Source organism: Pristiophorus japonicus, chromosome 4 (genome assembly GCF_044704955.1).
Source record: "Pristiophorus japonicus isolate sPriJap1 chromosome 4, sPriJap1.hap1, whole genome shotgun sequence".
NCBI classification, from domain to species: Eukaryota; Metazoa; Chordata; class Chondrichthyes; family Pristiophoridae; genus Pristiophorus; species Pristiophorus japonicus.
Window position 1 is genome coordinate 184,045,681 of NC_091980.1, and position 20,986 is coordinate 184,066,666.

Here is a 20,986-nt window from a genome sequence, read left to right on the forward strand (position 1 = left end):
ACAAAATTCAAAAACTGACCCCTCTGAGTGTGTTTTTCCTCTGACTGGCCGAGATTTTCCAGGGTGTCAGCATGCGGAATCGGTGGCGGGTCGGGTGGGAAAATATTTGTTTTGACCGTGAGTCGGGAACCCGTGGTCAGCCCGCTGCAGTGCGCCTTTCCCAATGTCGGGCCTGTCAGCACTGAGCAGACCCAACAGGCAGCAGCGGGTGACCTAATTAAACTCATTAGCATCTTGTTGACAAATGATTAACAAGCTTTTTTAAACTTACCTTTTCACTTTAACTGCATGACCACGGGAACCACGCTGTTCGGGGACCATGGCTGTCAACCTGAGGTGGGAGTTCAGTGGTCATTGCTCCAGCTGATTACTTTACAGTTTCAAATGTACAGTAAAAGCTCTCACCTGACAGATCATCACTTTCCTCAGCCACAAGCTGTTTCTCAGTCCATTTCCACCACACATTCTGCAGCCTTTCCACTTTCCACTCTCCATCCACTCTTACCTCATTGAAAAAACTCTCTCAGCATTGACAGAATGCTTCTGTCATCTCTAGTTCACCTGCCATCTATTCCATCAACATGGGTGCCCTTTATACTGTCTCACCTAGTTCCTCAGAATCCCATTACAATCAGTCCCAACACCAGCAGCACCAGCTACAACAGCAGCACCAACCTTCTCCGCAATCACCTGATGCTGCACAGGACAGAGGGCATCAGCACCCAAGCACACTGCTGCCCGGGAGGCCAGGGATGGTCTCACTATGGCCAGATTTACTTCACTTGACGCTGTACACCCTGGCTGCCACATGATGCAATAGGGTGGCAGCACTCCACACCAACACCATAAAGCATCTCTACAATATGCAAGCCATTCCTTTCACACTCACCACCATTGCAGGGGCTACCGTGATGTCTTACCATTCAGTGCAACTCACTAAGCCACTTCCAAAAGTGCACACAAATCTGTCCAAGATTGCAAAATGCAAATGCAAGGTTTTGATGTTTGACAGCACATGAACAGAAACTTTACATGAACGTTGGCTAAAAACACCCAAGTGCCTGCCCTTGTGTGTTGTTAGTTAGTATGATTGGACAAGGATTAGGTTGAGTGTGAGGGATGGCTAGTGAGATGGGAATGCGATAATGTAGATAGAGAGAGGAATGGGTGGAGGTGCAAGGTAAGTTGGTGTGAGTAAGGATGTGCAGTAGGGTAGGGAAGGCAGAGTGATGGGGCATGTGATGAGTGGCACAGCAGGATGAGGTTGAGTATGGCTTTGTACTGCGTCATGATCTAATGAGGTCATTGAAAGGTTTGTGCCACTGCACCCAGTTCCGCCTGACCACATCCCTGCGTGTGCCCTCCTCGGCAATGTGCAACCAGGCTGTTTTGGTTTCCTGGGAGGTCTCTTCCGCCCATGAGAAGGGAAGCAGACCTCCCTGCATGCTTATGGGGGGAGTCATGGGAGAGCCTGGGTGCAGCCGTGCACTTCTGTACTGTGCTTGTCAGTGTTTGCAGCACTTCAATGCTGTAGAATACTGACAGCACAAATGTCAAAAAAAAGTTGGCCATGGTCCCTTTAAGGAAATCAGCTGATGGCAGTCATGAATGATGTCACCAGACCCACTCCCTCTAATTGGACCGGGAAACACGCTGGACAGGCTTAACAAGCCCTATCAATGGAAATTCACTTTCCAGAGCAGGATGGAGCCATAGCGGGGCCGCGACCCATCACTGACCCCGGCCGTACCGGATCCACCGAGGTAAGCAAAATCTTGGCCTCTGTGTCTGTTCTCTGTCTATTTGTTCATGTCTCTCTCTCTCTGTCTCTCTGTCTCACTGGTGACCAAGTAACGGTTTCATGAATACAAAAGCAAAATACTGTGGATGCTGAAAATCTGAAATAAAAACAGAAAGTGCTGGAAATACTCAGCAGGTCAGGCAGCATCTGTGGAGAGAGAAACTGAGGTAACCTTTCAGGTCAATTACTTTTTGTCACAACTGATGAAAGGTCATCGACCTGAAACTTTAACTCTGTTTCTCTCTCCACAGATACAGCCTGTCCTGCTGTGTATTTCCAGCATTCTCTGTTTTTATTTCTATTTTATTAAATCCTCTATTGATTATGTTTGTCAGCCGCAGAAGAGCATTGTTAGTTAAGTAAAGATTAAGGGCCCAAGTTTCCACATGATTTGCGCCTGATTTTTAGGAGCAACTGGTGGAGAACGGACTATCTTAGAAATCGCAATTCTCCATTTTTTTTCCTGCAGTTCTAGTCAGGTAGAACAGTTCTACTTTGGAACAGAATTTTTTCTTCAAAAGGGGGCGTGTCCGGCCACTGACGCCTGATTTTAAAGTTTCTACAGTGAAAACGTACTCCAAACTAAAGTAGAATGGAGCAAGTGAAGATTTTTGTAGAACTGAAAAAACCTGTTCTACACATTAAAAAATCAGGCGCAGGTTACAAATTAGGCGTCCAGAACGAGGTGGGGGGGGGGGGGAGGGAAGTCATTAAATTCTACAATAAATCCTTATTTATACTTCTACAAATATTATACAAATAAATCCAACCTGAATAAACATTTATAAGTAAAGAAAAGATTAAATAAACCATCTTCCTACCTGTGTGAAAGTGCTTCAGGCAGGGAGAATTCTGCAGTCAGCCTGAGGCGCCCGTTCTTCCCGCGGGGGGGAAGAGGAGGCGCCCGTTCTTTCCCGCGGGGGGGGGGGGGGAGACGACAGTGAGAAGGCTGCAGTGAGATGTGCTGATGGCAATGTGCTTTTATTAAAAAAATGTTCAAAAATTAAACAGCTACAAAGAACTACAAAAATGGCCGAGTGCCAATGTTTTTTTCACACTGAGCATGCGCGAACGCTCCAACGCGCACGCGCAGCGTTGCCGGCAGGAAAAAAACTAATTTAAATAGTACCCGTCCCCTCCCACTTACAAAATCGGCGCGAGTGTAGGCTCCGCCCCCCTGGGCGCCGCGCCAGGCAGACGAGGAGCTGCAGAATGCTCCAGAATCGCGAGGTTTTTTTTTAGGCGCCGTTTTAGGCACGAAAAACGGGCGCCCAGCTCGGAGGGGTGCCTGTTTTTTATCGTGTGGAAACTTGGGCCCATATGTGTGTAATAATGCCTTACTGAGCATGGTGCTATCCAGTCCGAATTGAATCTTTTTCCTTTTGTGAGCAATTGGCTGGAGGAGAAATCCATCCCCAATAGACCTAGAGTGTGTCAAAGGCCATTGTGCTGTGTTGAATGTGAATAATGTCAATGAGCAATAAACTATGCTTCGAATGCTGAGCCTGCAGAGCACTCAGAAACTCTCCGCCTCATCCAGTGGAAGTTGCGCAAGAAAATCAATAACAGGAGGAATCCGTTTTGTATAACCCCTCCCCATCACCACCAACCTTCTCCACACATAAACACTCACACTCACATTAATGACCTGTCACCTCCTTCTTTCCCACTTATTGACATATCCCTCCTGAATTTAGCAAAAGGTCATGTCTAAAAACTGCTGTGTTACTTCAGTTTCTGCCTGAACAATCAAATCTATCTGCTCTGATAATATAGGCATGTGATCTTTGCAACACCTTCAGGCACCAAAGGAACATTGCTTACTGTCGGCCATGAGGTCAGTTTTGAAAAGGATGGGTCTTTATATTTTATTGCCAGCTCTAATCGGAGGCCATATTTAAATATGTGAAATGACCTTTGAAGCAGTTTGGGTGTACAGATTCCTAACAGGCTGATATCTGCTGTCATCAAAGTCCAATTAATAAAAAGTCACAGGATCTTGCTTCCACCATCACAGAATAAAAACAGAACATTTACAAAGCAAATGGACTTTTAAGGTAGCATCTGCCTTTGCTGGCAATGAGAATGTCAATGGCCTGGATTTTGTTGCCAAAATGATTGAGTTTAATGGCACTCGCCGTTATTATAATCTGTAAATCGTCCAGCAACTTTTGGTGAGGAGGACATACTCCGCGAATTGCCAATTGCCACAAGTTGCTGGATGATTTGCACTGCTGTTAGCCTCATGAAAATGGCAGCTCGCCATCAATCTCCCCGTGAGTTTCCAAGAAATTGTTGCATTTGTGCATTAATTACTTATTAAACTCAGCCCAGAAATTGAGGGCGGTTATTTAACAGCGTACATATTATTTCAATGAGGAGATTTATATTCCTGCAATGTCACTCAAACTCTCCGGCCCAGACAAGTAACAATGGAAACTGTGGAGTCTTAATCCTAAATTGTTGTGAGAAATATTTTTTAAATAATTTATTTTCTTATTTTTTATTCTCTCTCAATCCAATCTTTCTTTCCCTCTCTTTATTTCACTTTCTGACTCTAATTCATCCCATTTCCTTCTCCGTCGATCCTCTGTTTCTTTCTCAATCCTTAAATCTCATTGGTTAAGGAGATAAACTGTTTTTCCAGTCATTCACCAAGGTCTCAGATGCTACTTTGCACTCACCGTGCCATTATCAGCTCACATTTCCAGCAACTTACAAAGCAAAAAACTTTCCAGCTGTAGGGTGAGGAAAAGATCTAACCAATGGGTTGCAAATTCCAAGTCAATATATTTTAAATTAGTGAATTACAAACACTATTACAGTGTAGATGGGACAGGGGACTGAGCAAACCGTCTCACACAAAGACCCTGTCCCAAACACCATTTGGCACAATAACTGATACAATATGCTAACTAACCTGGGTGCAGTCTGGTTAATACAAGCAGGGTCCTCATAAGGAACGAGGGTTCATAAAAGTCACATTAGACGAAAGATAATAAAAGTGTACAATCCATTTAAAAAGTGTCATCAAATCTATAAAGCAAAGCTCAAATCATTTTAAAGTGACAGGGTTGTTGCTCGTGCCAAGTTTGGGCAGACTTTGCTCCAGACGGTGCTGTTCCCAAACTCTGCAGTAGTACCAGTATGTCGGTGAAGAATATATTCTTGCTGGAGCATGAACTTATTCCACGAGGTGTTCAGATTTTGTCCCAGTTCAGGTGTGTATAATAGCACTCTTGATAGACAACCATGTAAAGTGTTTCTCATGTTCAAATACCATAATGCACATTTTCCATCCACTCTTTACCATCGGCACTGGTCACATTTTTAGCTCAACTACCACCAATAGACTAATGGAAATCCATTGGAATATTTGACTCAGCAGTCACTACTAAATATCTGTGTCTTTACTGCCGGTGATAGATCATTAAAGTGTGGTAAGAGCAAAATCCAGGGGCAATTACATACCATGATAAACAAAAGACGCCATGGGATTGAAAACGTGTTGAGCAATAATAGCAATGAATAATTTAGGGTATGTGGCCTTTATCACCTTGGCCACTTACTTTCTCCTCCTTTGATCACCTCACCATATTCCATCGGTCTTGCCTCTGCTTTAACGTCCTCATTATTTACCATGCCCCCAAGCCACACCCTATTATAGCCTTCCTTCTTTCGTCCTTAGTTTCCAAACCAAATGAAGCCTCTAATTCAGTGATTTCAATCTTTGTCTTTACTCTCCTTATTTCTGAATTCACCATCCTCATGTCTCCTTTGTACCACCCCCTTCATATAAACTCTCCTATCTATATTCACAGCAACCTCCTTGACTTTACCATCTCCCAAGGTCTCCATCACAGACAAAGCTATCTCTGACCACTTCCCTGTATCCCTCAGTCCCTCAAAAAAGAACACCCTTGACCTTTCTGTCCTTGTTAACTATTGCCCCATCTCCAACCTCCATTTCCTCTCCAAAGCCTTTGAACATGTTGTACCCTGCCCAGATCTGTTCCCATATCTTTCTAAACGTCCTGTTTGAATCTCTCCAGTAAAGAATCCACCCTTCCCATAGCAATGAAATGGCCCTAAACAAAGTCATGAACAACAATCTGTGACTGGGACCATTATACATTATCCCTTTCTGTAGCGTCTGACATGGTCGACCTCCGATGCCTTTCCTCTCTTGCTCACCTTGTTCACCTCCAGGGACTGCCCTTGCTTGGTTCCACTCTTACCTATCCAATGGTAACTAGGACATCTCTAGCACTGGCTTCCCCTCCTACCCATATTGCCACCTCTGGAGTGTCCAAGGAAACATTCTTGGCCCCCTCCTTTTCTTCATCTAAGTATTGTTCCTTGGCGACATCCAGAGACACAGGATCAGTTTCCACATGTACAACAACGACTGCCTGGTCGATCTTTCCACAACTTTTTTCAACCCCTTACTGTCTCAGTACTGTTAGGCTGCTTGTCTGACTTCCACACTTGGATCAGTCTTAACTTGCTCTGAAGCCATCATCTTGACCTCCCACCACAAACTCCGTACCCTTATCACAGATTCCAGCTTCTTCTCGGCATACTGTTAAATCCTTAGCTGAGCTTCTCCACTATTGCCTATTTCTACCATAGCCCATTTCTGCATCCTACCTTAGCCCATCTCCTGCTGAAACCCTTATACATCTCTTTGTCACCTCGAGACTCAATGGGGCAGAAGTTGCCTCTTCCCTTTCGGCTTGTTACCGCCGGAAATCGGTGGCCACACTGCGGAGTGGAATGGCCGCCATTTTGAAAATTTCCCTCATGCGGTATCCTGGCAGTGACCCCCTCCCCCCGTTACTGCTCTGCTGCTGCCGATCCATCGTAAGTGCATCATCAAAGCACACTCCACCGATGTTCGCCTCCCCCCGGCCCTGAACGTGATTTTCCGTCAAGAAAATGTTGCTGCCGCCGCTCAGTGCCACCAGCAGCCTTTTCTGTCAGTGTGCTGTGTTTGCAGTGTGTTCAAAATGGTGGTGCCGCCACCATTAAAGGGGAGGGCGCACTGTCACAGCCGCCATCTTATTTTTTTTTGTCAGCCGACTGCCAGGTCGTGCCAACAATTATGGCCCCGGCTTCGGCCAAGCCGCCAATAGGCAGCCTGCCATCCCCTCATGGGTGCCAGGCCACTGGTACGGCCAAAGCCCTCTCTGGTGACCCAGTGGACCTAACTAAAAGAATCGCAGAGCTCGCAGCCGCTCTCCCCTTTAAGAGAAGGGGAGCGATGTGGTGACGCACAGCGTAATGACATCATCAGCGCTACGCTGATGAATAACAGCGAGGGATACTCCGCCCACCCCAACTTCTGCCCCGCTAGTGTGCAAACTTCCACTCTCCGCTGTACTTCTGCCCCCATTGTAACTGACTTCGTGGCTGCTCGAAAAAAAAGCCAAAGAGCGGAATTTCGTGCAAAAAGCCACCACATCCACTGTGGCGGTGAAAACAGCTCAAACACGGTAAGTGTGCCGCGCTTCCGGCGGCGGGGTGGGCAATTTTGGCCCCAATTATTCCAATGCGCTCCCAGCCAGGCTCTCCCTCCATAATCTATAGCTTGTCAAAATCTCTGCTGCCCATGTCCTATCCCACAAGTCCTGCTCATCCATGAATTCTGGCTTCCAGCCCCCCACACGCCAAATTTTAAATCCTTAACCTTGTCTTTAAATCGTTCCATGGCCTCTTCCCTCCAGCATTACACAATCCCCAAATTCTTCATTCCAATGTCTCCACCCTCTTGTGCATTCCCTCTCTTCGCCCCACAGCTGACAGCCATGTTATCAGTTGCCTACGTCCTATCATCTGGAATTCCCTCCCTAAACCTCGCCACCCCCCTTAGCATTTGATCAACTCTCCTAGCATCTCCTTCTTGGCTCAGCGTCTGTTTTCCTCCCACGTCTGTGACGTGCTGTGGGACATTTTTCTACATTGAACATGCTACATAAATGCGAGTTGTTCTTGTCATTGTTTGCTCTGTCTGCTATTTTAACATTCCTCTGTCTGCTATTTTAACAAAAGCACTGTTGCAAGTTTCAAGTCTGCCTTAGATATTCCCTCATGCACAGCAGTGCAGGTCACTTCAGGAAGCAGTCGAAGCAACTTACATTAAGGAGTGAGCCTGAAATGCTGATAACTAATTATACTATAGTATCACCCAGGGATGTAACAATAAAATCCCACTGTGATCCCAAATGAATACTGTGCCATTCCCACATGCTCTCGTGTGCAATTCCCCAATGTTTCAGTGGGTGGACTAAGAAGCACTTTAGTGAGATGAGGACTGATGTGCATCGTTAAGCTGCTTGATCGTACTGTTAGCAAGTGAACATACAGAGCATCAGTCAAAATAAATCCTATTTCCATTACTCAATCTTCCTTTCCTGCTTGGTAAAGGAAAAACAAAAATAATGCCCCCTGTCCCTTCCATAAGCTGACTGATTGCTTTTTGGAATTACCTTTCTTTCTAGACAATGTCGAACTGCAAGAATTGACCACCTGCATTTTAGCTCCAGCTCGGGAGCTTGCATCTCACAATCTCCTGTTTATAATCGAACTGACTGCCCAAGTGTCTGTGTTTCCCTTTTCTCTGAGTATTTGCAGTTGGTGGAAAGGATTCTCAAGGCTGTCAACCAAGTCCCCCAGGTGGATATTATCAGCAGCACAGAAACATCCTCACCTCAATAGGTCTGAATGTTCACTGCAACCTCTGAACTAACTTTAATTGTGTGATGCAATCTGCTTCATATGCCTGGTTTGAATGCTGACTGATCTAATCCAGCTCTGCTGCCCTGTGACTTTAATCCTTGGACACCTACATTTAACTTAATAGTAGCATTTCTAACATAAATTACACCAAGACTCTTTCCTGGACTAATAGTGTAAAATCCTGAAATGTGACTGCCTTCAAGCCTTATATTCACATTTGTTAAATAGCAAATAGAGGGATTTTAACATTCCTCACTAATTACACAATTCAATTTCCAATTTAGTTAACCAATCTGCATAGAATCATACAGCACAGAATGAGGCCATTTGGCCAATCATGCCTGTACCGGCTCTTTGAAAGAGCTATCCAATTAGTCCCAATCCCCTGCTCTTTCCCCATAGCCCTGCAAATATTTCCTTTTCAAGTATAGATCCAGGTTTCATCCACCCACTAGAACCAGTGGCGTGCAGAATATAAAAGCTTCACAACAACAACAACTTTCATTTATATAGCAACTTTAACATAGTAAAACATCCCAAGGCACTTCACAGGAGCATTATCAAACAAAATTTGACACCAAGCCACATAAGGAGATATTAAGACAGGTAACCAAAAGCTTGGTCAAACGGGTATGTTTTAAGGAGTGTCTTAAAGGATAAGAGAGGCAGAGAGGTTTAGGGAGGGAATTCCAGAGCTTAGGGCCTAGGCAGCTGAAGGCACGGCTCCAATGATGGAGCGATGAAAATTGGTGCTGCATAAGAATTCAGAACTGGAGGAGCGTAGTGATTTCGAGAGATTATAGGGCTGGAGGAGGTTACAGAGGTAGGGAGGGGCAAGGCCATGGAGGGATTTGAACACAAGATTGAGAATTTTAAAATGAAGACGTTCAAAGCATCGTTTATAAGCACATTCAAAACATAGTCCCATTTTGTAGGCTGCAATGTAGACGTAACACAGCAGATTGATGGCTTAGCTCCAACCATTGCTCAGCTATCTGATGATTCATTATTCACTTACTCTTAGAATTTAGCTACTTATTTCCTAATTAATATTTGAGCTCATTGAGGTGTGGGATGTATGCAAGAGAGAATTTGTCAATTAATCTCTCCAGCCTTCCACCCTATCACACACCTTCCCCTTTGTTCTTTCCTCCCCTCCCTCTTTCCCTGCCTCTGCACTTGCTTAAAACTGTTACATCTCTAAAATTGTCCAGTTCTGATGAAAGGTCATCGACTTGTAACACAATCTTCAGTTGAGACCGTACAAACTCGCCACTTAGGAGTTGCACCAGTATGAACTATTTCAATACTGTTGAAAAAGTTACAAACTGAGGAGAGGGTTGGAATCCAATCCATACTGACAGAACCAAATAAATGATTTTGCGCGTCAGCAATCAGATTCCTAATTGGATACGAGACTACATCGAAACTGCCACAACCTTAGTTCCGGTGGGAAGCGTAGAGTCCATGGGCTGAATTTTCGCCACCATTCTGCGCCGTTTTTTTGGCATCCACTGTTTTTTTTGGAGCAAACTAAAATCTGCAAGTTGCGTCAACGTTTCTGCGCCATCGGAAACTACTTCCAGCCGATTCTTTTAGTTCCTGATTTTTTGACGTCACTGGGGATGCCGTCTGCCGACAGCGCCATTTCTGGCCTTTTAAGCAAGTTTGGCCAACTAGGATTTTTTCAAAAACGGCGCAGTGCACTGTTCTGAAAAACCTTACCTGAACTTAAGAAAATCGGTGCAGAGAAGAGTAAAACGCGCAAAGAAGGCACCACTGTTTTAGTGGAGCTGAGTTAGATTTTGGAGGGCGGGAAGAAGACACGGTACCAGGGGCGGGGGGGGGGGGGGCTTTTTGGCATGGGATAGCAGCAGACCGGCACTGGGGGAGGGGGTCCATTCGGCCCGGGATAGCAGCTACACCGGGGGCAAGGGGGTCCATTCGGCCTGGGATAGCAATGACATCGGCACTGTGGGTGGGGGGAACAATAGGCCCCGGATAGCAGCTGCACCGGGGGGTGGGAGGGGGGTGCCATTCGGCCCGGGATGTCGGGGGCAGGGAGGGGGCCATTCGGCCTGGGATAGCAGCGCCACCGGGGCTCTACAGTTGATTATTTCTTGCTGCATCTTGGATGTTTCACTTTGCAGCCTCGGCCCTTCAGTGTGTCTCTCGTTACCCTGGCAACCTCAGTTTTTCGGCGCAGACCTTGAGGCTCCGCCCACAGAGCTTAAGGACAATCTGTGCTGCTCCAAAATGAAAGTTTATTCCGGCGAAATTTGTAACTTTTTTTTGGTGCAGTCGGCCACTATAGAATCGGACGTATCTCTACAACTGTGCCAAAACCAGCAATGTGGAAAATTGGCCCCTATAATGGCTCCATATCACACCATGGGGAACATTAGCACTTTTCCATAAAGATCATATAGGATTAAAAATGTTACTGGTTGGGAGAGCCAATACGGCACATTGCTTTCTCACTCGGGAAAAGGGGAACTTCTTCTTGAAGGCATGACACACTCTTAACTTTTTTTAAAACTATATTTACTGGGGGAGGGGGCTATAATTTATATTGAGGAAACTTCCCTCCTCCCAGAATAACACCCTCCATTATTTTTGCAGATTCTTACACTGATTTTCATATAATTGTATATATTTGGTGTATGTGGCATTTGCAGCTGCACATTTCAATTCACTAAGGAGAATTTTAACTCTCCCCGATTGGCGGTAAAGGGGAGGGGGTGCAGTTATTATAGAGTGGCTCCATTTCCTGCTATTGTCCCATCAATTTCCCATTTTAACACCACTGGTATTGGCGGCAGATGAGCGTCATTAATCAATGCAAACCAGGGCCCTATGATACACATGACCCTGTTGACATTTTAACCCCTTCCTGAGTGGGCTGCCTGCTGTGGCCACCCAGCCAGGTAAAGCCGTCAGGGAGTTAGCGAGTCCCGCTTAAGTTCTCTAGTGGGGCCAGGACGAACCCCACAAGGGTCTTATGATGAACTGGGCTTTCCCCCGAACCCCCACTCCCAGCTGCAAGACCCTCAACACCCCATTCCACCTGGACGTACTTTGGTGCCGGCAACCTTCTCTTGACGGAGTCCGCTGGGTCATTGCCAACCCCCGCCTCCCCCCCCCTGCAAAAGTTGTCTGCCACTTTCCCACCCAAGTGGATGAGCAGCTGGCCAACAGCATTCAATTAAGGCCCAACAGTTAGAATCTGCCGGGACTCCAACAGAGGCTCCCGCGCGTGATTGCTGTTCGACCTCCCGCAGGCTCCCCACCAGGAGTTAAAACCAGGAGTTACATAAGAACATAAGAATTAGGAACAGGAGTAGGCCATCCAGCCCCTCGAGCCTGCTCCGCCATTCAACAAGATCATGGCTGATCTGGCCGTGGACTCAGCTCCACTTACCCGCCCGCTCCCCATAACCCTTAATTCCCTTATTGGTTAAAAATCTATCTATCTGTGACTTGAATACATTCAATGAGCTAGCCTCAACTGCTTCCTTGGGCAGAGAATTCCACAGATTCACAACCCTCTGGGAGAAGAAATTCCTTCTCAACTCGGTTTTAAATTGGCTCCCCCGTATTTTGAGGCTGTGCCCCCTAGTTCTAGTCTCCCCGACCAGTGGAAACAACCTCTCTGCCTCTATCTTGTCTATCCCTTTCATTATTTTAAATGTTTCTATAAGATCACCCCTCATCCTTCTGAACTCCAACGAGTAAAGACCCAGTCTACTCAATCTATCATCATAAGGTAACCCCCTCATCTCCGGAATCAGCCTAGTGAATTGTCTCTGTACCCCCTCCAAAGCCAGTATATCCTTCCTTAAGTAAGGTGACCAAAACTGCACGCAGTACTCCAGGTGCGGCCTCACCAATACGCTATACAGTTGCAACAGGACCTCCCTGCTTTTGTACTCCATCCCTCTCGCAATGAAGGCCAATATTCCATTCGCCTTCCTGATTACCTGCTGCACCTGCAAACTAACTTAAAGAGTTTCATGCACAAGGACCCCCAGGTCCCTCTGCACCGCAGCATGTTGTAATTTCTCCCCATTCAAATAATATTCCCTTTTATTGTTTTTTTTTTCCAAGATGGATGACCTCACACTTTCTGACATTGTATTCCATCTGCCAAACCTTAGCCCATTCGCTTAACCTATCTAAATCTCTTTGTAGCCTCTCTGTATCCTCTACACAACCCGCTTTCCCACTAATCTTTGTGTCATCTGCAAATTTTGTTACACTACACTCTGTCCCCTCTTCCAGGTCACCTATGTTTATTGTAAACAGTTGTGGTCCCAGCACCGATCCCTGTGGCACACCACTAACCACTGATTTCCAACCCGAAAAGGACCCATTTATCCCGACTCTCTGCTTTCTGTTCGGCAGCCAATTCTCTATCCATGCTAATACATTTCCTCTGACTCCGCGTACCTTTATCTTCTGCAGTAACATTTTGTGTGGCACCTTATCGAATGCCTTTTGGAAATCTAAATACACCACATCCATCGGTACACCTCTATCCACCATGCTCGTTATATCCTCAAAGAATTCCAGTAAATTAGTTAAACATGATTTCCCCTTCATGAATCCATGCTGCGTCTACTTGATTGCACTATTCCTATCTAGATGTCCCGCTATTTCTTCCTTAATGATAGTTTCAAGCATTTTCCCACTACAGATGTTAAACTAACCGGCCTATAGTTACCTGTCTTTTGTCTGCCCCCTTTTTTAAACAGAGGCGTTACATTAGCTGCTTTCCAATCCGCTGGTACCTCCCCAGAGTCCAGAGAATTTTGGTAGATTATAACGAATGCATCTGCTATAACTTCCGCCATCTCTTTTAATACCCTGGGATGCATTTCATCAGGACCAGGGGATTTGGCTACCTTGAGTCCCATTAGCCTGTCCAGCACTACCCCACTGGTGATAGTGATTGTCTCAAGGTCCTCCCTTCCCACGTTCCTGTGACCAGCAATTTTTGGCATGATTTTGTGTCTTCCACTGTGAAGACTGAAGCAAAATAATTGATTAAGCCATTTCCACATTTCCCATTATTAAATCCCCCTTCTCATCTTCTAAGGGACCAACATTTACTTTAGTCACTCTTTTCCGTTTTATATATCTGTAAAAGCTTTTACTATCCGTTTTTATGTTTTGCTCAAGTTTACCTTCGTAATCTATCTTTCCTTTCTTTATTGCTTTTTTAGTCATTAATAAGTCTGTTGGCATAGTTGTACACAGAGGCTGGACTGGCCAGACGGGAACTTGGGAGATTTCCCGAGTGTCCCCGTGAAGGGTCCCACAGTGCTTCCCTTTTGCCATGAGACACTAGAAGAATCCCTTTTGGAGCCAGTCCGCCCTGGTTGTACATCATGCTTCTCTGAAGCTGGAGTTACGGCAAATTATTGAGGTGAAACAGAGGGACCTTTACACTGGATTCAGCCTGTGCTTGATGGTGACACCGGGTTCAAAAACAAAAAAGGCACATCATTCTCGTCTTTCGGATGAGACGTTAAACCGAGGCCCCGTCTGCTCTCTCAGATGGATGTAAAAAGTCCCATGGCACTACTTCGAAGTGAGCAGGGGAGTTATCCCCGGTGTATTGGCCAATATTTATCCCTCAATCATCATACCAAAAACAAATTATCTGGTCATTATCACATTGCTGTTTGTAGGAGCTTGCTGTGTGCAAATTGACTGCCACATTTCCCACATTACAACAGTGACTACACTTCAAAAGTACTTCATTGGATGTAAAGCGCTTTGAGATCTCCAGTGATCATGTAAGGCGCTATAGAAATCCTAGTCTTTTTTTGTTCTGTTTCTTTAAGAACTGGTAACTATACATCAATTGTTTTTCATAAATTGATTTAGCGGCAATAGAAAAAGACGAGATGCCCCAAGAGCTAAACTCGAACTAAACAAGTGCCACCATGATAACCAAAGTTTATAATCTTTCAGAAACACCAGCAACAGCTGACAGAGGGAGCAGTGGAGCAGTTGGAACAAGTGATTTAGTATTCAGCAGCAATAAGAGAGTCCTGCACCTCCGTTTAATTAAACATAACTGTACAGAAAAAATATATTAACCGACGGTGACCAAAAAAAAATCCCTCTGTAAACCGACACTGAGAAATGTTGTTAAGATAGCCGGCAACCCTTATCTCAATTATCAGAGTATTTACACATTTTTAATACAGCTCAGAATGAAAATGTGAAGTAGCCTTCCCTTTGGAGTAACATTTAAATAATAATACACCAATCATTTGCTACTAGTTTGCAGTGTACCACGTTTCAGGCATTTCTACGAAGATGATTTGAGGACGTGCTGCTGAGGAGGACTGGCCTAGTGCCTCTTCGGTTTCTAGATTTAGAATCCATGATCTGACCCTGTATCCATGGCAACCATCGTTGCACAGATTAATTTAGGCAGCACAATCTCCATATTTTTAAAATAAATATACGTTTAAAAACAAGTCATGATACATATTTGTATTTTTAACATTTTCTTGTATCAAAATTCGAAGCAACAATCTTCCTCGGAAATCTAACACAAATTCACTTGAAATCTGCTTTTTAAGCACTGACTAATATCTTTGCGCTCCCAACACTATATCTCATTCTGCTAAATTATACACTCATGCACTATGCATCAACTATTATCGTAATATTAATCTTCCATATCGGCTATGAGAAGAGCTGCACCTTTTTTTTTAAAAAGACGTCATTTAAAGGTTCCTCAAAGGAACAACTCTAGGATGTAGCCTCAAACCAGGAGTTGATTTACAAATGTTGCTTGAGCTTACTTACTGGAAAAATTATTTCCTAGATATTTTTTTCCCCATTAGAAGCTCCTGTAATTAACATGCTAGACTGTCACCAAACTATAGAGAGCTCTTTATGACCCTGAATTGCTTTGTCATGCTGACTTGTTACTATAGGAAACAGCTCCAATGCCTGCTGTCTCTTGCAGCAAACATGCATGGTAATATAAGAACAGAAGAATTAGGAGCAGGAGTATGCCATTCAGCCCTTCGAACCAGCTCTGCCATTCAATAAAATCATGGCTGATCTTCTACCTCAACTGCACCTTCCCGCACTGTCCCATATCCCTTGATTCCCTTAGTATCCAAAAATCTATCGATCTCTGTCTTGAATATACTCAATAACTGAACATCCACAGCTCTCTGATGTAGCGAATTCCAAAGATTTACAACCCTTTGAATGAAGAAATATCTCCTCATCTCAGTCCTAAATGACCAACCCCTTATTCTGAGACTGTGACACCTAGTTCTAGACTCCACAGCCAGGGAAAACTTCCTCCTTGCATCTACTCTGTCAAGCCCCTTAAGAACTGATATGCTTTTCTAACTTGCACAGTGGAAGCTGTCCAGTCAACAATGCTGAGGTCAAACTGTCAGAGCTCTCTAAACTGGAGCGGGTGAAGAATATTTTAGCCTAACTGGCGGGATCAGATCGGGCGCCTGTATTATACGCTGCCCAATTTTACTTTCCATTGAAGTCAATGTGGTAGAAGCTCAGAGCCTCAGACCCACAAGAATGTTACTATGAGAAACAAAATGAAACACCAGAAATTAAAATAAAATAAAATCTCCAAAAGAAAACTCTCAACCAAAACTAATCACGGCATGACACACACAGAGTACACCCTTCCTTCAGCTTTCTACTTTTTTCAGAAAACAATGTGGAGTGATGTTTTTTTATTAAAGTCTTAAAAGTGTACTTTTGTGCTGGTGAGGTATGGCTAACATTGCCTCAGGGGAAAGTTCTGATGTGTGAGGAGGACATGGGTAATAAAGAATGGATGTCTGATGCTAGGAGTGCGAACTGAGATTGACACTAAAGTCTGACAACCATAAAGATACACAGGATAATAAAGGAGTGTCCTGGGAAGAACTGGGCCGGTCTCAATAGCTTCAGCTGATTGAATAATGGTCTGGTAGCCAATGCCATAACTTCAAAAATGGTGAATTTATCAAAGACAGGTATCAGAATTGGGGGCTGTTGTGGCATTAGGGACCTACATTGTGGGTTGGGAGGTGGAGAGATATTAGAGGCACTTGGGTGGTACCAGTAGATTGGGAACGGTAAATATGGTGCCCATATTCAGAAAGGGTGTCACAACAGACACACGCAACTACAACCCATGTAAAATAATGGAACTGATGATGAGGAGTGAATGTGAGGATTACCTGGACACTAATAATTTGGTTAACAGCAGTCAGAATGGATTCTACAGAGGATGATTCTGCATAACCAATCTCCTCAACTTCTCTTGGGAGAGGACAACCCAAGTGGACTGCTGTAAGTCCTATGATGTGCTGTGCCTTGACTTCCAAAGGGCTATTCATTAAACTGAAAGTCGTTGGGTACAAAGTAAAGCCCAGAGTTTGGGAGGGGGGGGGGGGGCGGCGGGTGGTAGTGGCGGAGCGATACTGAGTCGGATACTTCTGAGCTCAGTACTGAGACCACGATCGAATTTATACAATTGATTTGGACTTAGAAATTAATTTCAAAGTGGTCAGATTTGCAGATGATACCAAACTAAGAAAGGCAGTGAAATTGGAGGAGGCAGCTGGGATATTACAAAGTGCATCGGACAAAATATGCAAGTGGGCAGAACAATGGTTGATGAAAGTTAATGCAGACAAGTGTAGAGTGCTATACAAAGGAAGGAAATCTAAATGGTACAGATAATCCATGAATAGTGTTGTAATAGCGAAGGATAAACCTGAAAGAAACCTCGGAGTCTTAGTCGATTCAATATTTATCAATGTCCAACCAATGTAGAGCAGCAATCAACAAAGCCAATAGGATGTTGAACTACACTCAGAAAAAAATATATAAACTACATTTAAAAAAACATTGCTGATGTGTGATGTGGAACCTTGCTGTGCAAAAACTGTCTGCCACGTTTCCTACATTACATTACAAGTGACTACACTTCAAAAGTACTTCTTCCCCCACCCTTTCAGTGCTCCTTAAAAATCTGTTCTTTTTGAACATTTGCCAGTTCTGACAAAGAGTCATCGACCTGATTTGTTAACTCTCTTTTTCTCTCCACAGATGCTGCCTAACCCGCTGAGATTTCCAGCATTTTCTGTTTTTATTTCAGATGCCAGTATCCGCAGTATTTTGCTTTTGTGTCAAAAGTACTTCATTGCTGTAAAGCACCTTGGGATGTCCAGAGGTCGAGAGAAACGAGATATCAATGCAATTCTTTCTTTGATCTACATAGTCAAAAAAGTAGAAATAATGATGAAATTGTCAAACTGCAGCTTCAATATTGCATCCAGTTCTAGTCACCAAGAACAAGAGAGAGCTTTGAGCCCTGGAGGCAGTGCAGGGAAGAGCCACATGGCTGGTCACCAGTGTTAGGGTCTCAGTTATGAGGAAAGACTGCAGAAACTGGGTTTTTCAACCTGGAAAGATGGGATCTGATAAGTGATCTCATATGATTGTTGAGGCTACAGAAAAAATAATCCCGGAATATTACTTCAAATTTAATTGCAGGAGTAGCACTACGAGATACAGGTTCATATTAGTGAAAGGAAATTTTAAGACTGACTACAGGAAATTCATCCACATGTGGAAGAAACTTTCAGATAGAGTAGTGGGGCAAAAACCCTGGAAACAATTGGATGCTCCAATGGGTGGACATTAGTGTAATATATAACTCCATCTCATGGACTACTGTGGTAATTCAGCCATTGTTGGAAATACAATATAAGCATCAGGTGACAGGCCCCTTTTAATTATGTGAAAATCGAAGGAGAAGCTTTGGCATTAATCTTTGGGGTCAAGAAGTTCCACAAATACTTGTATGGTTGTAAGTTTACCATTGTTATGGACCATAAGCCCCTGACAGCACTCCATCCAGAGTCGCCAGTTCCAGCAGCAGCCCAAATGCAGAGATGGGCTTTGATTTTGTTAGCATATACGTATGACATTGAGTACAGATGATCAGCTGATCACAGTAATGCTGATGCTATGTCCAGGTTGCCATCCCCATCACAAGTTATACCCAATAGGGAAGAAGTGTTCTATTTTTCATACATTGATGAACTGCCAGTCACAACTGAAGAGATTGGTAGAGCAACCAAACATGACCCAGTTATGTCAAAGGTGTATGATTACATAGCAAATGGCCAAACCAGGTATCAGATGAAAGATATTCATCTATACTTCGTTCATAGGAATGAATTATCAGTGGATAAAGATTGTATCATGTGGGGTGCAAGAGTGGTTAACCCAAATAAATTCAGGTCCAAACTGTTCGGAGATCTTCATGACCAGCACCTGGGAATGTGCTTGAGCAAGAGTTTTGCATGCAGTTACTTATGGTGGCCAGGTCTAGATGCAGATGTAGGGGCCAAAATTCACCATCCCCGAAGGGATGGCTGCCGTGGAGTTTGGGTGGCCGGATATTTGTCCCTCCCCAAGCCATATTCAGCTCGGTGGGGTGGTGGGGGGGGGGTGGGGGGAAGATTTGAGTGGTGCGCACTTCCGCCGGAAACAGCGGGGTGAAGCCGCAGTAAAGGAAGATTAGCAGCGGTAACCTCAGCAGTATACGGGCCGCTGAAAAGCGGCCACGACAGTGTAATTCAGGAATAAAAAGGTAGGATTTTTCCCGGCAGTGCCCCCGTGCACAAACACAGCACCGCTTTATCCCTTTCTTGTGATAAATAGTTTAATTGTTTTGGCTCCATTAAACCTGCTGAGTGTTGCTCAGAGATTTTCGCAGACTTTTGTACAACTTTCAGGTCTGACTGTTTAGTGGAGGCCTGTACACCTCATTGTGGGCTGCAGAGATCTGCTTGGCAGGGTTAACCCTGAGGATGGGGGGAGTGTTGGGAGGGCGTCACCTGGTACACCTGCTCAGAAGCAGGGCGGCACGCAGGAGAAGGCATCACTGTCAGCAATGTACAGAGAGGCACAACAGAGAAAATGGAGTGCAGATGTGCACAGACCTGCAGCTAGAGAGGGTGGCCAGGAGGCAGATGGCATCAGGAGGAGGGTGAGGGATGCTGACCTTCCTTCCAAATACGGGGAGAGGAGCCTTTCCAACAAGAGCCTCCACAGGAGCCCGATAATGAGGAGGACTTGGGAGATGGCCAATAGGCAGCTGCCAGGGGAGGTGGCCAATGCAGATGTGGGGGAAGGAGGCCATACCCTCAAAGGGTCTACAGACATCAGTTCTCCTTCCTCCAGCTCAGTGATGAGCAATACCTGCGAAGGTGAGGATTTCGGAAAGAAGAACTCTGGGAGCTCTGCACTGTCATACGAGAAGATCTGCAGCCTCAAACAAGGCTCAGGACCGCCCTCACTGTGGAGATCAAGGTCAAGGGATATCTCCGGTCCACTTGGCTGCTCACTCAACTACAGAACCCTAGAACAGCGCCAGAGCATGCATACAATGACGCTCATTGTGCCACCAGGTGCATCATCGAGCAGTGCATAGGCATCCTTATGCAGAGGTTCCGGTGCCTGGACCACTCTGGTGCCACCTTGTATTACTCTCCTCAATGGGTCTCCAAATCATCGTGGTCTGCTGCATGCTGCACAACCTGGCCATCATGAGTGGACAGCCGCTGGATGTTGGCCAGCAGTACCAGCTGAGGAGGAGGAGGATCATCCCCGTCACTCCAGAGCTAGTCGTCCCATCGCAACCCTGGAAGGGAGGTGCAGCTGGATCTCCTAGTTGCTTGCTCAGATAATCCCATCCACACATGACCCTTCAGCTACCACTTTCAATGGCCATCGCAATGAGTGCCTTCATGCAGAATTGCCCTCTCCCAAATGAAACACCTGGCCAGATATATGTGCCAAAAATAAAGATTTATCCAATTATCCAAATCACTGCAAAAACTGAACATGAACAATATAATATAATCATTTTTTTACCCCAATGCATCTCACGAGAACACCTGTTACACGTGACTACATTAACACTACGCCTAACTGTCATGCCTGTGACTGCATCATGGGTCCGGGAAGGCTGCTATGGTTGTTGTCTGGGACCTACAGCTGTCCTTCTAGGACGCCCTGGAACACCTCTGGGCCTGGAAGGTCTGGGTGAAGACTGACCAGCGCCCTCCTGGGAGGGTGCATCCTCACATGTATGAAGGTGCCTGACACCTCCCCTGCAATCTCTCTCCATGTATTATGTACTGGCCATCTGGCAGGTCTCCGCACATCAGGAAACAGTATTTTTCTTCTGTCCTCCACACCGTTCATCAGTGTCTCCAGCTCCATATCAGTAAACCTGTTGGCTCTCCTTACACCTTACACCAGCCATCCTTCCAAACTCCTTCCCCCCCCTCAAGGTCTTGCTGCACACCCTGGCGACCAGCTGGCTCGATAGAAATCCTTACCTGCATGCTGAATTTCTCAGTGGTCATAACACTC

At 45.1% G+C, this 20,986-nt stretch overlaps 1 protein-coding gene and 1 long non-coding RNA gene across 3 annotated transcripts in view; one reads left to right on the forward strand and one right to left on the reverse strand.

Moving 5' to 3' along the window:
- Positions 1–20,986, reverse strand: part of slc8a3 (solute carrier family 8 member 3) — an 810,619-nt gene that overhangs the window by 394,790 nt on the left and 394,843 nt on the right. The gene's annotated exons all lie outside the window — the stretch shown is intronic.
- LOC139263188 (uncharacterized) overlaps positions 7,119–20,986 on the forward strand; it is a 30,447-nt gene continuing 16,579 nt past the window's right edge. The window contains exon 1 of the long non-coding RNA XR_011593058.1: positions 7,119–7,296. This is a non-coding gene — a long non-coding RNA (uncharacterized lncRNA). The remainder of the gene's footprint in view (positions 7,297–20,986) is intronic.